The sequence below is a fragment of the Mustela nivalis genome, assembly GCF_964662115.1.
Source record: "Mustela nivalis genome assembly, chromosome: 3".
Taxonomy (NCBI): Eukaryota; Metazoa; Chordata; class Mammalia; order Carnivora; family Mustelidae; genus Mustela; species Mustela nivalis.
In genome coordinates, this window is record NC_139022.1 from 92148913 (window position 1) to 92171833 (window position 22921).

At 39.3% G+C, this 22921-nt stretch overlaps 1 protein-coding gene across 2 annotated transcripts in view; it reads left to right on the plus strand.

Moving 5' to 3' along the window:
- The window catches only part of DEPDC1B (DEP domain containing 1B), a 78342-nt gene that overhangs the window by 13804 nt on the left and 41617 nt on the right, over window positions 1–22921 (plus strand). The window lies entirely within an intron of this gene.

A 22921-nucleotide genomic window follows, 5' to 3' on the forward strand; every position in this document is an offset into this window, starting at 1 on the left:
CTTCTTTTCTTTCTGTGTTTCTACCTCTTTATGTGTATCTCATGTTCCTACTTTTTACTTTTTTCTCCTCATTTCCTTTTCTTTCTGTTCCCTTTCCCTCATATTTACTTTTTTTTCTGTCCTATTTCCAAAATATTGATTTTAATTTGAAACTAGAAGTTGTTATGTGGATATTGTCAGCTCTATTGAATAACATTACTTTCACATTCTTCATTTAAAAAGCAAGAATCATGCTGCCCAGTTTTAAGACTTCTACGTAAGACCAAAATAATAGACACTGTGGTGTTGGTGAAGGGCTAGATACCTAGACTGGAGGCACAGAACTGCTGGTTCAGAAATGCACACAAATATGGCCATTTGGTTTTTGACAAAGGTGTAAAAGCAATTTAAGTGAAAAAGATGGTATTAGAACAACTGGATATATATCCTCTATGTGCAAAAAGTGAACCTCAAATGTAAATTGCAATACTTTATGCAAAAGTTGATTCAAAGTGAATTGTAGATTTAAGTGTAAGACTATAAAAATTTTTTTTAAAAAAGATTTTATTTATTTGTCAGAGAGAGAGAGAGTGAGAGCGAACACAGGCAGACAGAGTGGAAGGCAGAGGCAGAGGGAGAAGTGGGCTCCCTGTGGAGCAAGGAGCCCGATGTGGGACTCGATCCCAGGATGCTGGGATCATGACCTGAGCCGAAGGCAGCTGCTTAACCAACTGAACCACCCAGGCGTCCCTAAAAATTTTTTTTTAATGATTTTATTCGTTTATTTGACAGACAGAGATCACAAGTAGGCAGAGAGGCAGACAGAGAAAGAGGGGTAAGCAGGCTCCCTACTGAGCAGAGAGCCTGATGTGGGGCTTGATCCCAGGACTCTGAAATCATGACCTGAGCCGAAGGCAGAGGCTTTAACCCACTGAGCCATCCAGGTGCCCCAAGACTAAAAATTTTTTAAGACAGCAAAAAATCTTTATGCTCGAGTTAGGCAAAGAGTTCTTAGCATGACACCAAAAGCATGATTCATAAAAGAAAAAACATGATAAATTGAACTTCATCAAAATTATAGGCTTTTGCTATGTGAAAGACATTATTAAGAGGATGAGAAGACAAGGTACAGATAGGGAGAGAATATTTGCAAACCACATATAAGACAGTGGACTGCTCTCAAGAATATGTAAAGAACTCACAAAACAACAGTAAGAATACAAACAGCCCAATTAAAAAATGAATAGAATACTCACTTGAGAAGATGTTTAATAAGATTAGCCGTAGGGGAGTGCAGATTAAAACCATGATAACATGCTGGTTTTTGTCTATTGGAATGGCTAAAATAAAAATACTGACAATATCAAGAGCTAGAGAGGATATAGAGCAACCGGAAATTTCATCTGTTGCAGGCAGGAAGCTTGGATTGGTTGTCACTTTGGAAAGCAAGTTTATAATTTTCTTTTAGAGTTGAGAATATACTTACATATGACTCAGCATTTACCCTGGAAAAATGAAAATCTGTTTTGACTCAAAAAGCTTGTACGTGAATATTGATAGCAGCTGTATTAATATGGATTGCCAGCCACTGAAGATATACTAGATGTCCTTCTATGGGTGAACGGATAAACATTTTTATATCAATACAATAGAATTCCACAGTGTGCACAGGGGTGGGTGGTGGGTTGGTAGGTTGGGGTGACTATAAAGTCAGAGGAGGAGGTTTGGGTAATAATGGAACTGTTCTATTTCCTGATTGTGGGGGTTATACAGATGAATATGTGTGTTAAAATTGATAGACTTCTGTACCAAAAAAAAAAAAGATAAATATTACTATATTCTAAAAACATTTTTCTTTTTTTAATGCTGGAGATTTGAAAGTCTCTGTACCTCTGGCAAAAGAAATCTGAATTTATATTGTTTGGGTATGTGGCTCTTTTTTTTTTTTTTTAAGATTATTTATTTATTTATTTGACAGAGATCACAGGTAGGCAGAGAGGCAGCCAGAGAGAGAGGAAGGGAAGCAGGCTCCCTGCTGAGCAGGACCCTGGGATCACGACCCGAGTGGAAGGCAGAGGCTTTAACCCCCTGAACCACCCATGTGCTCCCGGTATGTGGCTCTTAAGTCACATTCTTTGGCCCTGGGAAAAGTTTTTCATTAACCTTTTGAAGGAACAGTTTTAGGACCCTCACTTTCAAGTTCATGGACTATTAGCTCCCTCTAGTGGGCATCCTTATTTTTATAGTAAACTCAGAGAAAGAGAGAGAGAAAGAGAGAGATTTTGTTTTTCTTTTGTTTTTATTCTTTTCATTACATCTTGGGAGGTTGTCCTGTGATAATTGGGTATGTTTCTTAGTGTTCATAGGCATCAGTTTTTCATTTATAAAATGAAAGGGTGGCCTAGATCTTTAAGGACTTTTAAAATTCTAAACACTTATGATTCTGAATACTGAGTACTTATCGCATGTGTTTGTCGATCTAAGGCAGTGAAGGAGATAAAAAAGAAATATAATGTAATTCTTTTCTTCCCTAACTTGGGATTCTCTTGAGAGGTAGAGTATACATATACGAAAAGGCAAGTAGCAGGACCAAGGTGTTATTTAATTAAGTAACCCAAATGAACTGGAACAAATAATAAACTAAGGTGCTAAACTGAAAGTGCTTTGGTTGATGCATCCATTTTGTTTGAATGGCGTAGTGTTTTTAATTATTAAAGTTTTTTCCCATCTCATTTTTATTTTTCATTTTTGGGTATTTTGTGAAAATTATATTTTAAAATTTACAAAATATAGAAGAGTATATGCAGTGAAAATCTCCCTTCCCTCCTCTCTCCTCCAGCTTTCCTTTCCTCAGAAGCTCCTAATATTAATAGCTCTAACACAGCATCTTAAAAAATTGTGAACCCGGGGGCGCCTGGGTTGCTCAGTTGGTTGAGCCTTTGGCTCAGGTCATGATCCTGGAGTCCCGGGATCGAGTCCCACATTGGACTCCCTACTCGACAGGGAGTCTATTTCTCCCGCTGACCTTTCTCCACTCATGTTCTCTCTCTCTCTCAAATAAATAAATAAAATCTTTAAAAAAAAATTATGAACCCAAAGGTGTTCAGATGGAGCAAATTGACTGCAGTTGCCACAGCTTCCACCTTTCCCCTCCATTATTCCAGACCATACTATGATTATTTGTCTGCCTGACCAGTGCAGGAGGTGTGTTGGTGACCCACTTGGTGTAGCCTGGAGTGTTTTGAGACCTAATGGAGTAGGAGGTAGAGGATTTCAACCTAGGTCCTGAGAATGTAGTAGGATCTGGATAAAGTGAGGGGATGGGAAGGGAGAGGATATTTCAGATAACAAGGATACCAAGACAGAGGCTCGCCATCAGAAATGCGTAAGTGGACTGTATTGGGAACAGAGAGGAGACTGGCCTAGCTGCGGAAGTTTTAGGTCACAAAGTCATGGGGATAAATTTGGTGCAATTTCTTAAATATTGGGGTGTGGATAGACTTTAATTTTGTTATTTTATTTTTAATCAAAGTGATATAATGTTACATAATATTATGATGTATTGTTACCAAGTTTCAGGTGAATTGCACAGTGATTCAACAGATATATATTACAAAATCCTTACCACGATTAGTATAGTTACCATCTGTCGCCATACAAAGTTATTACAATTTTATTCATTAAATTTCATATGCCGTACTTTTTAACATCATGATTTATTTATTTTATAACTAGAATTGTGTGCCTCTTAATTTCTTTTATGTATTTCACCCATATCTCTCCCCTCTAGCAAGCATTGGTTTGTTCTTTGTATTTATGAGTCTATTTTTGTTGTTGTTCATTTGTTTTGGTTTTAGATGATTCCATATATACATGAAATCATATGGTATTTGTCTTTCTTTGTCTGATTTATTTTATTTAGCATTAGTATCCTCTAGGTCCATCTATGTTTTTGCAAATGACAAGATTGCATTTTTTTAAATGGCTGGTAGTATTCCATTCTGTCTGTCTAGCTAGCTAGCTAGCTATCTCACATCTTCTACATTCATTTGTCTATTGATGGAGACTCACATTGCTTCCATATCTTGGCTATTATAAATAATGCTGCTATAAACATAGGGGTGCATATGGCTTTTCAAATTAGTGTTTTTGTTTTCTTCAGGTGAATATCCTGAAGTGGAATTACTGGGTCGCATGGTAATTCTATTTTTAATTTTTTAAGATACCTTCATACTGATTTCCACAGTGGCTGCATCAGCTTACATCCCTAGCAGCATTGCATGAGGGTCCCCTTTTCTCTACATTCTTCCCAACACTTGTTATTTCTTCTCTGGTTCTAGCCATTCTGATTGGTTGGAGTGGTATCTCATAGTTTTGATTTGCATTTCCCTGATGATGAGGGATCTTGAGCATCTTGCTGTGTCTTTTGGCCACCAGTATGTCTTCTTTGGGAAAATGTCTATTCAGGTCCTCTGCCCGTTTTTAATTGGATTGTTTATTTTTCTATTGATTTGTAGGAGTTCTTTATCTATTTTGGATATTAAGCCCTTATCAGATGTATCATTTGATGTATATGAAAAAGGCCACTCCCTGAAAGTATTGATGATGGTTCTCTTGATGGTTTCCATCATTGTGCAAAAGCTTTTTAGTCTGATGTAGTCTCAATAGTTTATTTTTTGCTTTAGTTTCCCTTGCCTGAGGAGACATATCCATAAATACGTTGCTGTGGCTGATATCCAAGAGATTGCTCCTATGTTTTTTTTTCTTTAATCCTTAACCAACTTTCATTCCTTTGAATTCATGATGCGTCGTGACTATCCTTAATAGGGAATGGAGGCTCATCAGTTGGGAATCCTGAAAATTCAGGGAACATTGTTCATTGAATGCTCCCCTGAGAAGAAGGGAAAGCTTTTTTTGGCCAGGGAAGGTAGATTGAACCAGAGTGGTTCTTAAATACTGTTGATTTGGAAACAAAATGATAAAGATCACACAGGTGTCAAACAGATTTTCTCAGTTAACCCTATGCCACAAGTCTTGAGAAGAGTGGGACCTTGGCTTGAGATGCAGGCTGTGAGAGTAGCCTTGTGAAAGCTGTGGAAAGGTGGGGCGTACCACTCTCTGAATTTGATAAGCTTGTAATTTAGGAGTGGAAGAAGCCAGACAGGTGTTTTATGGGAGTGTCAGAAAGCAAAGTCTGTCTCAGCATTTTTAAGTACCCAGTGTCCAGTCAGCTTTTCACTTGATTAATACATTCTGGCTTCTTCTTAGTGCTGTTAAGATTCCTGCTAATTAGATTCTCAGGTATGCTGCTTCTGGCTGTCCTCCTCTTTTTGTCTCCTTTTCCCTTCTCAGGTATTAAAGAGCCCCTCCTATTTTGCCAGGCATATTGCTAAACTCTTTGGATGCATGATCCATGCTTCAAAGATTTCCAGTTTAGTTAGGAAGAGAGATAAATCCAAATTCATTGTCACAGATGTTATGATTACGGTATGTTGTAGGAGGACTCAGGAATCAGCTCTGCTGTGTAAGTCAGAGAATACTTTGCTCCAGAAGTGACACTTGGGTTTAGTCTTGATGCATCAGTGGGAGTTGACCAGGCAAGGAAGTCTAGGTGGAGGGAATTGTATCTAAAAGCAGTCCTCGTAAGTAAGCTTGGAGGATGTAAAAACTTGTTTGGTGTGGTTGCACAGGGAGCGGTGGAAGATAAGGCTGGGAAAGAATTTGCTTTTATCTGTGTCCCCCATACCCAGCACAATGCCTAGTATTCATTGAGAAAGAAGTTCAAAGGTTAGTACGGGAGGCGTTCACTTTTTATAGGGCTGCAGTTAAGCAATCACTCCACCTGTTCCTCAGTTAGAGTGGCTCTTTCTTTCTCCTCATGGAGTGAGCTGTAGTTAAGTGTAATATGAAGTCAGTAATGGAAGGATTGTAACAAACTTACAAGATTTGGAGTGAGGCAGGCCTGGGTGTGTGGGGCTGGATATGAAAGGAAATTAGTGTTAGGGTTTGGGGTGCAACTGGAATGGATACAGGAGAAGGGAGCAATGGGTTTGGTGTGCCTTCAGACTCTGATGCAGGTCTGACCTCTGGGAAAGACCATAGGGTGCAGTTCTGAGGAAGTCTTGACGAGGCTTTTGGGAAGTCCTTGGACAATGGTTGCTTGCTAGGGGAATCCCATTCTTCTGGTAGAACTGGCTTGGCTCCAGTAACCGCCCTGTGCTCACCAGTGTGCTGTAAGCATCATGGTGAAGTGTGAAAGATACAGTGGCTAGAGGCTGCAGGCTGTCCTGGAGGCTGCTGGTCCCTTGAAAGGAGATGTGAACTTCGAACGCCCTGCTTGGCATAGTCCATCACTTGTGCTGAACACATCTGCTTCTCCACACATGTTTATGGGCTTTCTTCCCGAGGCAAAACCCAGGAGATGGAAATTACTGGGAAGAATACATCCCCTCTTGCTGAAGCCAGTCTAATGGGTACAGCTGGTCCTCATCCTTTTTCTTCTTGACTTGCCATTGTAAATTCTCTTACTCTCAGCTATCACCTTAGACAGCTTTGGGTGGTTTACCTAGTAGTGAGACCCCAAAGTTCATTACTGAGAGCGTCTGAACCCTTGATAACCATATACTTGTCAGCCTGATGTTTCTGTACATGCCCATTCACAGTTAACAAGGGGACTAAGAAGTATCAAGAGGGAGCACAGATTTTCCTGTCCTTATTGCAGTAAGAGCAGCCCACCCTCCGGCTGGTCAGGATGAGGCCCTACTGCCATGACAGTCATTCCTCTTCTTGTGTGCTCCTCCCCGTCACAAGGAGCCTAAAGTGCCCTTGTTATGTCTCCTGGCAAGAAAACTTGTGTGTCTTTTTTCGGTGCAGGGCCTCTAACTATGGAGTCAAGAGCTGTGGGGATCCTTCACTGGGAGGGATGGTAAGTAGGGCTGTTCTTAACCTCCACTCTGTGATCCTGGGCCTTGTATTCTCATGGATATAGGACACAGCACCATATAGAGTCTTCTGACTTAATTCATTTACTGTTCCATTGTCCTATATGTCCAGCTTGTCTCCAATACAACAGATTACTGCAGATATAACTCTTGAAATCAGTTAGTGTGAGTCCTCCAACTTTGTTTCAAAGTTATTTTTGCTATTCTAGTTCTTTTGCTTGTCCACATAAATTTTAGAATCTATTCATGTATTTCTATAAAAATTTCTGTTGTAATTTCAATGAAATTGTGTAGATTCTGTAGATCAGTTTGGGGGAGATTTGACAAATTAACAAAATTGAGTCCTCCAGATAAATCATGAACATGGTACAGTTCTCATTTCATTTAGGTCTTTAACTTCCCAGCTGTGCTGTGTAGCTGTGGATGTACAGACAGTGCACAAATTTTGTGAGATTTAGATCTAAGTCATTCATGTTTTTTTGGTGCTACTGTAAATGGTGGTGGTTGTCTTTGTAAATTCACACTTTTCTTTATCTAAGCTCTGGATATTTTATACATTTTCCTCTCTTGTAAATGGAATTTATTTTCCAAATAGTTATTGTTAATAGAGTAGGAGTGTCTTTGAGACCAGATCACATCTCTCCTCTCCTTAAAAATACTTATTTATTCCATCATAATGGAATCTTGGTTGTTGTTTTTTGTTTATTTGAATTCGAGTTAGTTAACATATTGTGTAGCATTGGTTTCAAGAGTAGCCTTTAGTGATTTGTCAGTTACATATAACACCCTGTTCTGATGCCAAAAAGTGCCCTCCTTAATGCCCCATCACCCATTTAGCCCATCCCCTGCCCACCTTCCCTCCAGCAACCCTCAGTTTGTTCTCTCTAGTTAGGAGTCTCTTATGTTTTCCCTCCTTTTCTGTTTTTATCTTATTTTATTTTTCCTCTCCTCTGTTCATCTGTTTTATTACTTAAATTCCACATATGAGTAAAATCATGTTATTTGTCTTTCTCTGACTTATTTCACTTAGCATAATACCCTCTAGTTCCATCTACATTGTTGCAAATGGCAAGATTTTATTCTTTTTGATGGATGAGTAATATTCCATCACACACACACACACACACACACACACACTCACACACACACACACTACACCTTTATCCATTCTGTCAATGGATATTTGGGCTCTTGCCATAATTTGGGTCTGGTTAATAGTTAAATATAAATTTTGGTGTGCATGTACCCCTTCAAATCAGCATTTTTGTATTCTTTGGATAAGTAGCTGTTGTACAATTGCTTGGGTTATTGGGTAGTTCTATTTTTAACTTCTTGAGGAACCTCCATACTGTTTTCCAGAGTGGCTGCTCCAGTTTGCATTCCCACCAACAGTGTAATAGTTTTCCCCTTTCTTTGCATCCTTGCCAACATCTGTTGTTTCCTGAATTATTAATTTTAGTCATCCTGACTGGTGTGAGGCAGTATCTTATTGTGGTTTTGAGTTATATTTCCTTGATTATGAGTGATGTTGAGCATTTTTTCATGTGTCTGTTCTGTTAACCATCTGTATGTCTACTTTGGAAAATTATCTATTTAATTTTATTGGTTGTTTCCTTTGCTGTGCAGAAACTTTTTATCTTGATGGGGTCCTAATACATCATTTTCCTTTTGTTTCCCTTGCCTCTGGAGATGTGTCTAGTAAGAAGTTGGTGTGGCCAAGTTCAAAGAGGTTGCTGTGTTCTCCTCTAAGATTTTGTTGGTTTCGTCTCTCACAATTAGGTCTTTCATCCATTTTGAATTAAGTTTCATGTATGGTATAAGAAAGTGGTCCAGTTTCATTCTTCTGCATGTGGCTGTCTAGGTTTCCCAATGAATTTTTTTCATTGGATATTCTTTCCTGCTTGCTTTGTTGAAGGTTAGTTGACCACAGAGTTGTGGGTTCGTTTCTGGATTCTCTGTTCTGTTCCATTGGTCTCTGTGCCTCTTTTTGTGTCAATACCATACTGTCTTGATAATTGCAGCTTTGTAATACAATTTGAAGTCTGGAATTGTGATGCCTTCCACTTTGTTTTTCTTTGTCAACACTCCTTTGGCTATTCAGGGTCTCTTCTGGTTGCATACAAATTTTAGAACAGTTTGTTCTGTCTCTGTGAAAAATGCTGGTGTTATTTTGATAGGGATTGCATTGAATGTGTGAGTGCTTTGGGTAGTATAAACCTTTAAATAGTATTGCTCTTTAAATTCATGTGCATGGAATTTATTCCATTTTTTTGTGTCTTCTTCAATTTCTTTCATAAGCATATAGTTTTCAGCATACAGACTTTTACTTCTTTGATTAAGTTTATTCCTAGGTATCTTTTTTTTTTTTTTAAGATTTTATTTATTTGACAGAGAGTACAAGCACAGGTCTTGCAGGGAAAGGGAGAAGCAGGCTCCCACTGAGTAGAGAGCCCGACATGGGGCTTGATTCTAGTACTCTGGGATCGTGACCTGAGCTGAAGGCAGCCACTTAACCGACTGAGCCACCTAGGCACCCCGATATCTTGTGGGTTTTGGTACAATTATAAATGATACCGATTCCTTGATTTCTTTTTCTGTTGCTTCATTATTGGTGTATAGAAATGCAACAGATTTCTGTACATTGATTTTATATCCTGCAATTTGCTGAATTTATGTATCATTTCTAACAATTTTTTGGCGGAGTCTTTTGGGTTTTCTCTATAGAGTATCATAGCTGTGAAGAGTGAAAATTTGACTTATTCCTTGCTGATTTGGATGGCTTTTATTTCTTTTGGTTGTATGATTGCTGAGGTTAGGACTTCAATTACTATGTTAACACAATGGTGAGAGTGGACATCCCTGTTTTGTTCCTGATGTAGAAAAAAAGCTTTCAGTTTTTCACCTTTGAGAGGATAAATTAGCTGTGGGTCTTTCGTATATGGCCTTTATAATGTTGAGGTATGTTCCTTCTATCCCTACTCTCTTGAGATTTTTTTTTAATCAAGAATGGATGTTGTATTTTGTCAAAAGCTTTTTTCTGCATCTGTTGAGAGGATCATATGGTTCTTGTCCTTTCTTTTATTAGTATAGTATACCATGTTGATTTATTTGCAGATATTGAACCACCCCTACAGACCAGTTATAAATTCCACTTGCTTGTGGTGCATAATCCTTTTAAGGTACTGTTAGATTTGATTAGCTACTATCTTATTGAGAATTTTTGTATCCATGTTCATCAGGGATATTGGTCTGTAATTCTTCTTTTAGTGGGGTCATTGTTGGGTTTTGGAATCAGGGTAATGCTGGCCTCATGGAACGAGTTTGGAAGTTTTCCTTCTATTTCTATATTTTGGAAAAGCTTCAGAAGAATAAGTATTACTTTTTCATTAAATGTTTGGTAGAATTCCCCTGGGAAGCCAGCCAGCCCTGGACGCTTGTTTGTTGGGAGATTTTTGATTATGGATTTGATTTCTTTGCCTATTATGGATCTGAGCTTCTCAAGTTTTTTCTATTTCTTCTTGTTTTCAGTTTTCTTCTTGTTTCAGTAGTTTATATGTTTCTGAGAATTTATCATCCCTTTCAGATTGCCCAGTTTGTAGGCATATACAAATATGCCTACATATAATTATATTATTATTATATATTATACATATATACGTACATATACATATATATATTTTACATATAATCACATACAATTATAATTGTATTCAGTGTTAGTTGGGATCTCTCCCTCTTTCATTTGTGATTTTATTTATTTGGATTTGGATCCTTTCTGTTTTCTTTTTGATAAGTCTGACTAGAGGTTTATTAATTTTGTTAATTCTTTCAAAGAGTCAGCTCTTAGTTTCATTGATCTGTTCTACTGTTTATTATATCATTTATTTCTGTTCTAATCTTAATAATTTTCCTTTTTCCTGCTGGTTTTAGGCTTTATTTGTTCTTTGTTCAACTCCTTAAGGTGTGAGGTTAGGTTGTGTATTTGAGACTTTTTTTGCTTCTTGAGGAAGGCCTATATTGCTATACACTTCCCACTTATGACCGCCTTTTCTGTGTCTCAAAGGATTTCAGCTGTCATGTTTTCATTTTCATTTGCTTCTGTGTATTTTTATTTCTTCTTTAATTTCCTGGTTAACCTATTTATTCTTTAGTAGGATGATCTTTAATCTCTATGTATTTTTGATCTTTCCAAATTTTTTCTTGTGGTTGACTTCAGGTTTTATAGTGGTGTGGTTGAAAAATATGCATGGTGTGATCTCAGCCTTTTTGTATTGGTTTAGGCCTGTTTTGTGACCCAGTATGTGATCGATTCTGAGAATGTTCCATGTGAACTATTCTGCTGCTTTAAGATGAAATGCTCTGAATATGTCTGTTAAGTCCAACTGGTCAAGTATGTCATTCAAAGCCACTGTTTTCTTGTTGATCTTCTGCCTAGATGATCTGTCCATTGCTGTGAGTGGGGTGTTAAAGTCCCCTACTATAATTGTATTATTATCATTGAGTTCCTTTAAGTTTGTTATTAATTGATTTATATATTTGGCTGCTCCCAAATTGGGGGCCTAAATATTTGCAGTTGTTAAATCATCTTTTTGGATAGATCCCTTTATTATGATATAGTGCCCTTCTTTGTCTCTTGTTATTCCTTGGTTTAAAATCTAGTTTGTCTGATAGGGGCACCTGGGTGGCTCAGTGGGTTAAAGCCTCTGCCTTCTGCTTAGGTCATGATCTCAGGGTCCTGGGATAGAGCCCTGCATCAGGCTCTCTGCTCAGCAGGGAGCCTGCTTCCTCCTCTCTCTCCGCCTACCTGTCTTCCTACTTGTAATCTCTTTTTGTCAAATAAATAAATAAAATCTTAAAAAAAAATCTAGTTTGTCTGATATAAGGATTGCTCCTCCAGCTTCCTTCTTCTTCTTCTTTCTTTCTTTATTTTTAAGATTTTATTTATTTGATAGAGAGAGATCACAAGCAGGCAGGGAGGCAGGCAGACAGAGGGGGAAGCATGCTCCCCGCTGAGCAGAGAGCCCGATGCGGGGCTCAATCCCAGTACCCTGAGATCATGACCTGAGCCAAAGGCAGAGGCTTAACCCACTAAACCACCCAGGTGCCTCCAGTTTTCTTCTGATGTCCGTTATCATGATAAATGGTTCACTACCTCCTCACTTTCATTCTGGAGGTGTCTTTGAGTCTCAGATGAGTCTCTTATAAGCAGCATATTGATGCATCTTTTTTTTTTTAATCCATTCTGATACCCTACGTTTTTTGATTGGAGCATTTACAAATGGATTGAATCCATTTACATTCAGAGTAATTACTGATAGATATGAATTTAGTGCCATTGTGTTACCTCTAAAGTTGCTGTTCCTGTAGATTATCTTTGTTCCTTTCCAGTCCTTGCTGCTTCTGGTATATCTTTCCCTCTCAGAATCCCTTTTAGTGTTTCTTGCAGGGTTGGTTTAGTGTTCATGAACTCCTTTAGTTTTTGCTTGTCTTAAAACTTTATCTTTCCTTCTATTCTGAATGACAACCCCGATGGAAATAGTATTCTTGGTTACATATTTTTCCCACTTAGCACGCTGAATATATGTTATTCTTTTGTGGTCTGCCAAGTTTCTATGGACAAGTCTGCTGCTAACCTTCTGTGTCTGCTCTTGTAGGTGGAGGGCTATAGCTGCTTTCAGAATTATCTCTTTATCTTGGTATTTTGCAAGTTTGATTATGCTATGTCTTGGTGTTTATCTGGTTTTGTTCATTTTTTTTTTTAAGATTTTATTTATTTATCAGAGAGAGTGGGGGAAGAGAGCAAGCACAGGCAGACAGAATGGCAGGCAGAGGCAGAGGGAGAAGCAGGCTCTCTGCTGAGCAAGGAGCCCGATGTGGGACTCGATCCCAGGACGCTGGGATCATGACCTGAGCCGAAGGCAGCTGCTTGGAATTGAATGCTTGTTTCCTTCCCCACATTAGGGAAGTTCTCAGCTATAATTGTTTCAATAAATCTTCCATCCCCTTTTCCTGTTCTTCTTTTTCTGGGACTTCTATTATATGGATATTATTGTGCTTTGTACAGTTGCTGAGTTCTTTAAGTATATTTGTGATCTAATAGTTTTCTTTCCCTCTTCAGCTTTTTTCCCATAATTTTATCTTCTGTATCACCTATTCATTCCTCTGCTTCTTCCATCCTCATTGTGATTATAGCCAGTCAGTTTTGCATCTCAGTTACAGGATTTTTTATTTTGGCCTGACAAGGTTTTAGGTTTTTTTTCTCTGCAGTCAGGGTTTCTCTGGTGTCTTCTATGCTGCTTTCAAGCCACAGTAGTATTCTTCAGACTGTTGTTCTAAAATCTTGTTCAGATATATTGCTTCTATCTGTTTTGATCAAATCCCAAGCTGTAATTTCTTCTTGATCTTTCTTTTGGGGAGACATCCTCTATCTTGTCATTATGTCTGGGTTCCTGTCTTTTGCATATTATGACAGTTATGTTTCCTGCTTCTGAAAGTAATTCTATAGTAAGAAGGGGTCATAGACTGTCCAGGGCTTGGTGATTCAGGAAGTGTTTCTAGTGCATGTTGTGTGCACTCTGCCATTATGTTTTGTCCGCTTTTTCCCAGAGGTCAGTCCTTTGCAGACTTCCTGCTTGCTTGCTTGCCATGGGGAGTATTTGGACCTTTAACTAGGTGTGCTTTGATTTGTTTGTTAAGATAGTTTGATTAAAAAACAAAAAAACCCTGATCTGAGAAAAAAGGAAAAGTAACAAAAAAGGAAACAAATATATAAACCTGACTATGAAGAAAAAAAAAGACAACCCTGATCCAAAAAACGAAAAAAGGAAACAAACAACAAATGAACACAACACTATATGCCTGATTCCAAAGAAAAAAAGAAAAACTACCAAAAATACAAAATACATGAGAAAAGAAAAGGAAGAAATCCTGATTCTATTTCTTCCAGAACTAAAGCTGACGCTTTGGATCCCTTTATCATCAGTAGAGTTGGTACAGGCAGGGGCGCCGTGGAGGGAGCGGGGAGGAGCTGTGTTGGCTTCTGAAGCAGAGGCCCAGCAACCTGGCTCACTGTCAGACCTGCCCTAGTAAAGATGGGCAGAAGGACAAGGTTTGGTGTGAGCGACTCTAGCCTCCGCCGGAAGCCACTGTGTTTTCTCTAAAGTCCCACGGTGCAGGGGGTGGGGAGTGGGGGTGTCACCTTGTGCTCACCTCCCCGGAGAGGGAGGGAGGGGGACTCGTGACAGCCACTGTTCAGGAGGCCGCCCCAGAAAAGCAAACAGTCTCCCCTCAGACTTCTGTCAGATCCCTGCCCTCAACCTCTCTGTGGCCAGCGTCACAGTTTTCCGTGTGTGTGTTTTAAAGATTTTATTTATTTATTTATTTGTCAGAGAGAGAGAGAGAACGAGAGTGTGAGCACAAGCAGGGAGAGCAGCAGACAGATGGAGAAGCAGGCTCCCTGCTGAGCAAGGAGCCGATGCAGGACTTGATCTGAAGACCCCGGGATCATGACCTGAGCTGAAGGTAGATCTTAACCGACTGAGCCACCCAGGAGTCCCTTCCCTGTGTTTCATCTTTGGCTGGGGGCTGGAATTCAAAATGCCACATTTTAAAGGACCTCCCCTGGAGGAGAGCCTCACACATTGCGTCAGGCACGGACCTGTCCTAGAAAAGCAGTGCCGTGGCTGCAGTCTGGTGAGCACAGCGAGAAGCCGCGATCTGGTTTTCTGCCCCCCTGCTGGTGAAGAGCACTCAGTGCCTCCTCAGGGGTCTTTTTTGCTTGGAGAAGCAGGATACCCTATTCCAAAGGCCTCCAGGAGGGGGAACAATATCTCCTCATGCGACCCAGGGGATCCCTGCACCATGGCCTCCTGTGTGAACCCTGACTTGGCTCCCTCCCCTCCCTGGCGCTGTGACTTTTTTCTGTCCCCCCAGTGCATCTTTCTGTACCCCGCATCTGCTACATTCTCTTCGGTTGTGCTGATTGTTTCTTAATCCTCAGATTAATTTCCTAGTTGTTCACAATGATTTGTTGTTGATCAGCTGTGTTCGAGGGTTGAGGCCTGCTCGGTCCCCCTGCTACTCCGCCATCTCAACTCCTCCGGGGCTAATGGAATCTTTATTCATGTGGAGTAAGCAATGATTTCTGAACTCAGAGAGGTCAAGTCTTCCTTTAGTTGACAACTCTTTTTCCAGCTTCATCTTTTATTCTCTGTCCCTCAGACACTTTATGTTCCTGATGTATCTGTAAGCAGTATGGTGAAATGTAATCATTTACAGTTTTTCAGCATTTATGTGATACCACCACTGGTCTTGAACAATAGGTCTGGTAGGTACAGAGCCTGGTGGAACCCAGCCAGTTGCTGCGGGTTTGCCCTGATGCAGGGGTTTCTTGGGCACCAGTCTCAGAGAGGTCAGCTCCTATAACAAGTACTCTCAGCCTGGCCTTTCTTCTACGGAGGTTTAGGTTTACTAAGGCAAGGAGGCAGGCTGGCAAAACCTGTAGACGCTGCAGATTTCTGTTGATGCTAAAGAAATAATTTTGGCATATATTGTGGGAAGAACTTTGTCTTTGCATTGTGTCATTTATGGCTCAAATTTATTAAGATTTATAAACTGTTTTCCTTGGAATTTAGATGACCTAGAGTATTTTTTATTAATTGATTAGGTAATAAATTCTCTTTTGTTTCAAGAAAATTCATCAGAGGCTAGTAATTTTGAAATGGTTTATTTTATTTTTTTAAAGATTTTATTTTTAGTAATCTCTACACCCAGCATAGGGCTCAGATTTGCAACCCTGAGATCAAGAGTCGCATGCTCCATCAACTGAGCCTGCCAGGGACCCAGGAATGGTTTATTTTTAATTGCTTTTTTCCAACCCAAATTTGGCAAGAGGTGACAGTAGGAGACCTGGATTGTTGGGTTGGATGATTAGCTGTGTCTAATTCGTTTCTGGACTCATTTTGTTCAGTGTGCAAGTAGATTCGGAATCCATGATCATAATGTTGGGATTTAATTTAGAATACTAAAAGCAAATACAAATATCGTCCACTAGAGGGAGCTCTGCTCTTTTTAAAAGTTCTCATTTGTTTTTAAAAATAGATCTTGTACAAGAGTGTATAAAGTTTATCTGAATAATTTATAAGAATAAATATATGTTATATATTATAAGAATATGTTATAAGAATAACAAAGTGAATACCTGTTTACTGCCAATTTGCATCATCTTCTCCAAGAGGTCATCCGTATCCTGTGTTCTATGTTTATCATTTCCTTGCTTCTCTTTACTGTTTTAACACTTACACTTGTATCCTTAAGCAGTGTGGTTTTTTTTGCTTTTGAATATTTTTCTCTGTTTGATCTTTATGTAGCAGTTATCATAGAGTATGTGTTCGTCTCTGACTTCTTTTATTTCTCATGATGTTTGAGGTTCATCCATGTTGATGTATATATAGTTATGGAATTTTCTCAGCTACTTTATATTCTATCAATATACCACAGTCCCATTTATCTGTTCCCCTTCCACTGGAGATTTGTGTTGCTCTCGTTTCTTTGCCTTTTTTTTTTTTTTAAGATTTATTTATTTATTTATTTATTTGTCAGAGAGAGAGAGAGCACACAAGCAGGCAGAGTGGCAGGCAGAGGCAGAGAGAGAAGCAGTCTCCCCGCTGAGCAAGGAGTCCAATGTGGGACTTGATCTCAGGACCCTGGGATCATGACCTGAGCTGAAGGCAGTGGCTTAATGGACTGAGCCACCCAGGCGTCCTTTTTTTTTTTTTTTTCCATTTCTTTGCTTTTATAAACAATGCTGCCATGAGCATTTATGGGCATGTCTCCTTTTGTACACGTGTAAGAGTTTGTTTAGGCCACCCAGAGTTACATAGAGTAGAATTAGTTCAGAGGATCTTGTACGTTCAACTTTACCTCTACTACAACTAAACTGTTTTCCATAGTGGCTACTAAGTAGTAGAAAACGTTTAATATTGACTGACTTAATTTTTTGCCAGTCCAGTAAGTGTGAAATACTTGTGATGGTATTTGATTACTCATGGATCATGTGTCTTTGTATGTTTATTCATCATTTCAATTCCATATCTGGAGATGCCTGGTTCATGTCTTTGGTCTTCTTCAAGATTTTTTTTCCTTATAAATTTTTAGGAGTTAAAAAATATATATATTATGGGGGTGCTTGAGTGGCTCAGTGGGTTGAAGCCTCTGCCTTCCGCTCAGGTCATGGTCCCGGGGTCCTGGGATCGAGCCCCGCATTGGGCTCTCTGCTCATCAGGGAGCCTGCTTCCCTTCCTCTCTCTCTGCCTGCCTCTCTGCCTACTTGTGATCTCTGTCAAATAAATAAATAAAATCTTTAAAAAAATTAAAAATGTATATATATTCTAGATATTAAATCATTTTTGTCAGTTATTTGGATGCAAAGATCTCCTGTTTTTTTTTTTTTTCATTTTATTTATGATGTCTTGACAAGCAGAAAAGTTTGTGTTTTTTTTTTTTATTGTAAAATGAATGTGTCAAATCCTTTTTTATACTTTGTGGTTTTTGTATCTTGCTTAGCTGGAGTTCTTTCATTACTGAAAGTCAGAGAGATATTTTCTTTTTTTCTTTTTTAAGATTTTATTTATTTATTTGACAGAGAGAGATAGGCAGAGAGGCTGGCAGAGGGAGAGGGTGAAGCAGGCTCCATGTTGAGCAGAGAGCCCGACATGGGCTCGATCCCAAGACCCCAAGATCATGACCTGAGTGGAAGGCAGAGGCTTAACCCACTGAGCCACCCAGGTGCCCCTGGAGAGATATTTTCTTATATCATAGTCTAAACCCATGATTTTTATTCATAGTGTGAACTTGAGATTGTTCTGGTTTTCTGTTTTTGAAACTCAACCTACATCAAACATAAATGGCTTAAAGCATTTTATTCTGCTTATGGTTTTTGTGTCAAGAATTTAGAAAGAGCTCATCTGGCAGTTTGCCCATTACCCATAAGGCACTAGTTGGGCTATGAAATTCACTTTCAAGATGATTTCTTTCTCCTCTCAGAGATGTGGTTGGTGCCTTTGTGCTTCTTGGTCGCTCTCTCTTTTTACATGGGGTTTGGTCCTCTAGCGCATCTTCACATGGGTTATGCTTTTTGCAACATGATGGTCTTAGGGTGGTCACTATCCTTACCTGGTGGCTGGCTTTCAATCAACCTTGGTCATGTCCCAAGAATGAGCATCCCAAAAGGAAGTATTTCCTATAGGCAAGAAGAGAAAATTGCCAGGTAGCTAAGAACTACGCCTAGAGTTGGTAATATGTGACTTCTGCTATATTCTATCTGTCAGAGCAATCACAGGATTGCTTGAATTTTTGACCTCATCAAAGTCACATTGGGGTAGAGAGTCACATTGGGGAAGGTTGGGCAATACTTTTATGGCCATCCTTGCAGAATGCATTCTGGACAAGGACATTCATTTGCAAACTATCTTCATCCCCTGCATCATGACTCCCCAAATATATCCCATTATGGCATCTCATAAAGCAACCACTGGCCCATAGCACTTCTAAAAATAAATTGAACATGTGTCTGCCATTCTTGGATTAGGGCATAATTCTACTTCCTGTGAGTGATTCTGCATGGGTCCTGGCTCTTCCTGCTGGAGTCTTGACTCTACATGTTAAGTCATTTTTTCATTTTCCATAAGAGATGGCCCATGTTTGCAGGGGAATAGCTTTTTCATATACTTCCTGGTTAGTGAAGCTTGAGATTCTTGACTGTTTTTTACATTCAAACGATTTGCTTTTTAGTCCAAGTGGATGGTGATTCTCCTAGTATTACTGTCTTAAAAATTCTGTGGGTTTTCTATGAATTTTACTGTGGCTTATTCCATTAGGCAAAAGTCACACATATGTCTATGAAACAGGTTCTTTTTTTGCCTGGGCTGCTTAAAAGTCTTCTGTGACCCATCACCTTAAAGAGTCTTAAACTCTTAGTTTATCCAAGATGGTCTATAAGGTACTGCCTTCAATCTTTTTGAAGTTATAGTAAAAGTCTTTTTTTTTTTTTTTAAGAAATATTTATTTATTTTAGACAGAGAGAGAGAGGGAGAGAGAGCGAGCAGACACATGAGTGGTGAAGGAGCAGAGGTAGAGGGAGAAAGAATCCTCATGCAGGCTTCCTGCTGAGTACAGAGCCTCATGTGGGCTTGATCTCACAACCCTGAGATCATGACCTGAGCTAAAGTAAAAAATTGGCTGTTTAACTAAATGAGCCACCCAGAGGCCTCAATAAAAGTCTTTCATGTGACTTCCCTCAGACCATATTTTACTAGAGACATCTTGAATTTGATATTGGTCGTAAGGCTATTTTTACTTTGAGAAACTTTTGTTAGGGTTGAGATTTGGGAATGAGAAATAGTTTTGTTTTGGAATCAAGTCATGGCTCCTTTGTATTTCCTCTAAATTTTGGTTAAAAACTCAAGTGGCCCTCTTTTCCTCTATCTATCTGTACCTTGTTACCGAGGCTAAAAGAAACCAGTTGGCACTTTTAAGCATTCATACTGGAAAACACCTTTTCTAGATCCACCTTTTGTGTTTTTCATGTCTCAGTCAGGGACAGTTTTGACTGAAATTGGTACCACTATGTAACAGAGGTCTTTCCTACAGCCTTCAACCACAACTTCCTCACAGAGCTGCTAGCCTTCACCTAACAAGTCTATCTGAGCTCTCTGGCTTCACTGCCCGTCCTAATAGAAATGCCCCAAATTTCTGTTCAGCCTCTCTGTGGTTGTGTAACACAACTAGGCGCCAGCATAGTGGCTTCAAACAGTCCTTGTTATTTTCACATACTTTTGTGGGTCAGGAATATGAGTATATAACTCTATAACTGGATATTGTCTGGGGCTGCTAAGCCTGGAATGTCTACCTCCAGGATGACCTCTGCACGCCCAAGTCTGCAGGTGAGGTGCTCCTTTACCTCAGTTTCCTTCCATGCAGTGTCTCATCTTCCACAGCTGCTTTTTGTGGCTTTGGCATCTTAGCATACTGCTTGTGGGGGTGTGGCCCTCTGTACATGGTAGCTGGTTTCTAAGAGGGAGCTTGGCAGGAAGAGTGGGAGTTCTCAGAGGCAGAGAGGGTGTTCCAGGCTGGTTAAGGGCTAGTACCTAGAAATGGCACAGTCTCACTCCTACCATCTTCCAGTTACTAAAGCTGTTGGAGAGGGCTCACCCAGACCCAGAAGAATAGAGAAACACACTCTAGCTATTGATAAGGTAGTGGCAAGATCCCTTCCAGAGGAATATATGGAGGGCAAGTGTGTTCTGTAGCAGGGATACAATTTCACATTTCCCCAAAGGATAACCAATTGGACCAGAACTCCTTATTGAAGAGTCCACACCTTCTCATTGATCTGTAATGTCTTTTGTATCATAAGTCAGGGTTCTGAAGAAATGGGTGTGTTGTTTTAGATTGTCTGTCTAGGCCCATCATTTTCACCTGGGAGCCATTTTGCAGGGGACAATGTCTGGGAATATTTTTGGTGGTCACCCTTGAGAGGCTGTGTTGTTAGCATCCAGTGGCTGGACACCAGGGAGGCTGCCAGCAGGTAGGCACTGCACAGGACAGCTCCCCACAACAGAATTATCCAGCCCCAATTGTCAGTAATGCTGATGCTGACCATCTGCGGTCAGTGCCATCAGTGCTGCCCTACTGTATTATCTGAATGAGACTTGATGGCTGGAAGGGCAAGTTTCTCATTTCGTTTTTCTTCTTTAAGAATGTCTCGATTGTTTTTGGCCTCTTGCATTTCCATGTAAATTTTATAATCAGTTTATCATACTTCATAGAAAATTTTTATATTTTGATTAGAATTTCTTTGTAAGTATATATCTTCATGAGGAATAGTGATGTTGGCATTTTACCATTGAATATGGATACTGAATCTTATTACTTACCAACATGATGTGTCTTTCTATTGATTTACTTCATTAATGTCTTTCAATAAATTTTTATAATGTCCTTATTAGAAGGCTGGCGTATCTTTTGTGCAAGATGGTTTGTTCTCTTGGCCAGTAAGTTGTGAGGCTTTTAGTAAGTTGCTTTCCTCTTTTGGGACCTCATTTTCCTAAGTAAAAAATGTGACGTTTGGATGAGATCATCTCTGACAGGCTTTGAAGCCTGAGATGACATGATTAAAGTGTTAAAATGACACGTGAAACTTTTAGTGCACACAGTAAAAGTAGTCCATTAGGGGGAACTCTTCTACATTTCATCTCTGGCTGGGCAGCTGTAAAGCTCCCACCCTGGCCAGCGATGACTGCACATGTTGTGACAGAGACCTCCTCTTCCCAGGGTGATGGAAGAACGTGGCTCCCTGGTATCTCTTCAGTCAGAGTTCTCTGCATAAGAACTTCTGTTTTGGTTTTGCAAAGTATTACTTGTTTCTGGGTTTTGGGGATACAGGAAGCACATTTTGAACCCAGGAGGCTGTTGTATAGGTCATCCAATGTAATTCCTTTATTTGGCAAATGAACCAACTTTGACTTAGAGACACTGTTACAGACTATCCATGAGAGAATTAGGGCTGGAACTTAGGTCAGATTTTCACATTTTAGTTGAAGGGGTTGGGAGGGTTAACTGTGTTATCAGTAGTGGGCTGGGGATAGGGATGGTGTTGAATTTTTAAAGAACTGATAGATGGGTGACCTGTGATTTCCCTGGATGCATTATATGCATATGTGAATGTGGGAGTGTGTGTGTGTGTACCCGAGTGTGTGCATATGTGCTGTACTTTGGTTGACAGTAGGATTTCCATTGTAATTACTAGCTTCTCATAGATAGGATTGGACTTTTGTAAGCCAGTCTTCGCTTAAGAGGTAGAGTAACTGACTGGCTTTAGTGATTTATTTAATTTGTATTTTGGAATTGTTTGGAAATACCTGCCTTGGCAACCTGATTAAAAAATTTAATCTGTCTTTCATTTTATTTGTCTTTAACTCGACTTAATGATTTCATTTTTTTCTCACTGACTTTTCAAATAAAGTGGAATTACTGGATATTCTTTTAGAGAAGATGAAACTGGACTTTTTTCTCATTAGCCATCCTTTTTCAAGTCTATTGTGACTATTTTTGAAATGTACCTCCATAGTGCTTATTATATGTGATTCTCCTGATTCACCTCAATACAAACTTTTTGGGTAAAGTGTAGACATTTAAAAAATTCTTTTTTTTTCTGTATGTATTTAAAAATAAGATATTTATCATTTATTTGGATTATTTTTCCTGTGGGTATTATGGATAAGATTTTAAAACTTTATTTTGGCTTAAATAAATAAAAAAGTAAACTACCTATTGGCTTCCATGTTAACATTAAGAAGGAGAGTTCTTGTGTTACTTTTTCAAGGCAGTGCAATCTATCTTTTTCTAACCGAAAAAGATCCTCTGAGGAAAATGTTTATTTAACTACCTTCTGTTGTTCTTTACCAGGTATAGTCTAGACTAGTTTAAAGATAAGATTGTATTTAGGCTTCTGTGTTAGTCCAAGGAGTGATGGTACCAATGTCTTGGAGAGATAAGGCAGAGAAGGGTACAAAAGGCAGAAGGAGGACATTGGGCACCTTCTAACCTCCTTCAAGATCAAGTCTTCCATCTCACTGTGAAGTGTTCCATATTCAAGGATAAGAGGATTGTATTTGAAATCAATGTAAAAATGAATAATAGGGGGGCGCCTGGGTGACTCAGTGGGTTAAGGCCTCTGCTTTCAGTTCAGGTCATGATCCCAGGGTCCTGGGATCTAGCCCCACATGGGGCTCTCTGCTCAGCAGGGAGCCTGCTTCCCCTCCTCTCTCTGCCTGTCTCTCTGCCTACTTGTGATCTCTCTCTGTCAAATAAATAAACAAAATCTTTAAAAAAAAAATGAATAATAGGCTAAAATATTTTTGTGCCAATATACTCTTTCTCAGCAAGTGTCACTGAGGATTAGTCTGTCCATAATTTCTCTTTGCATATGTACCATTTATAAA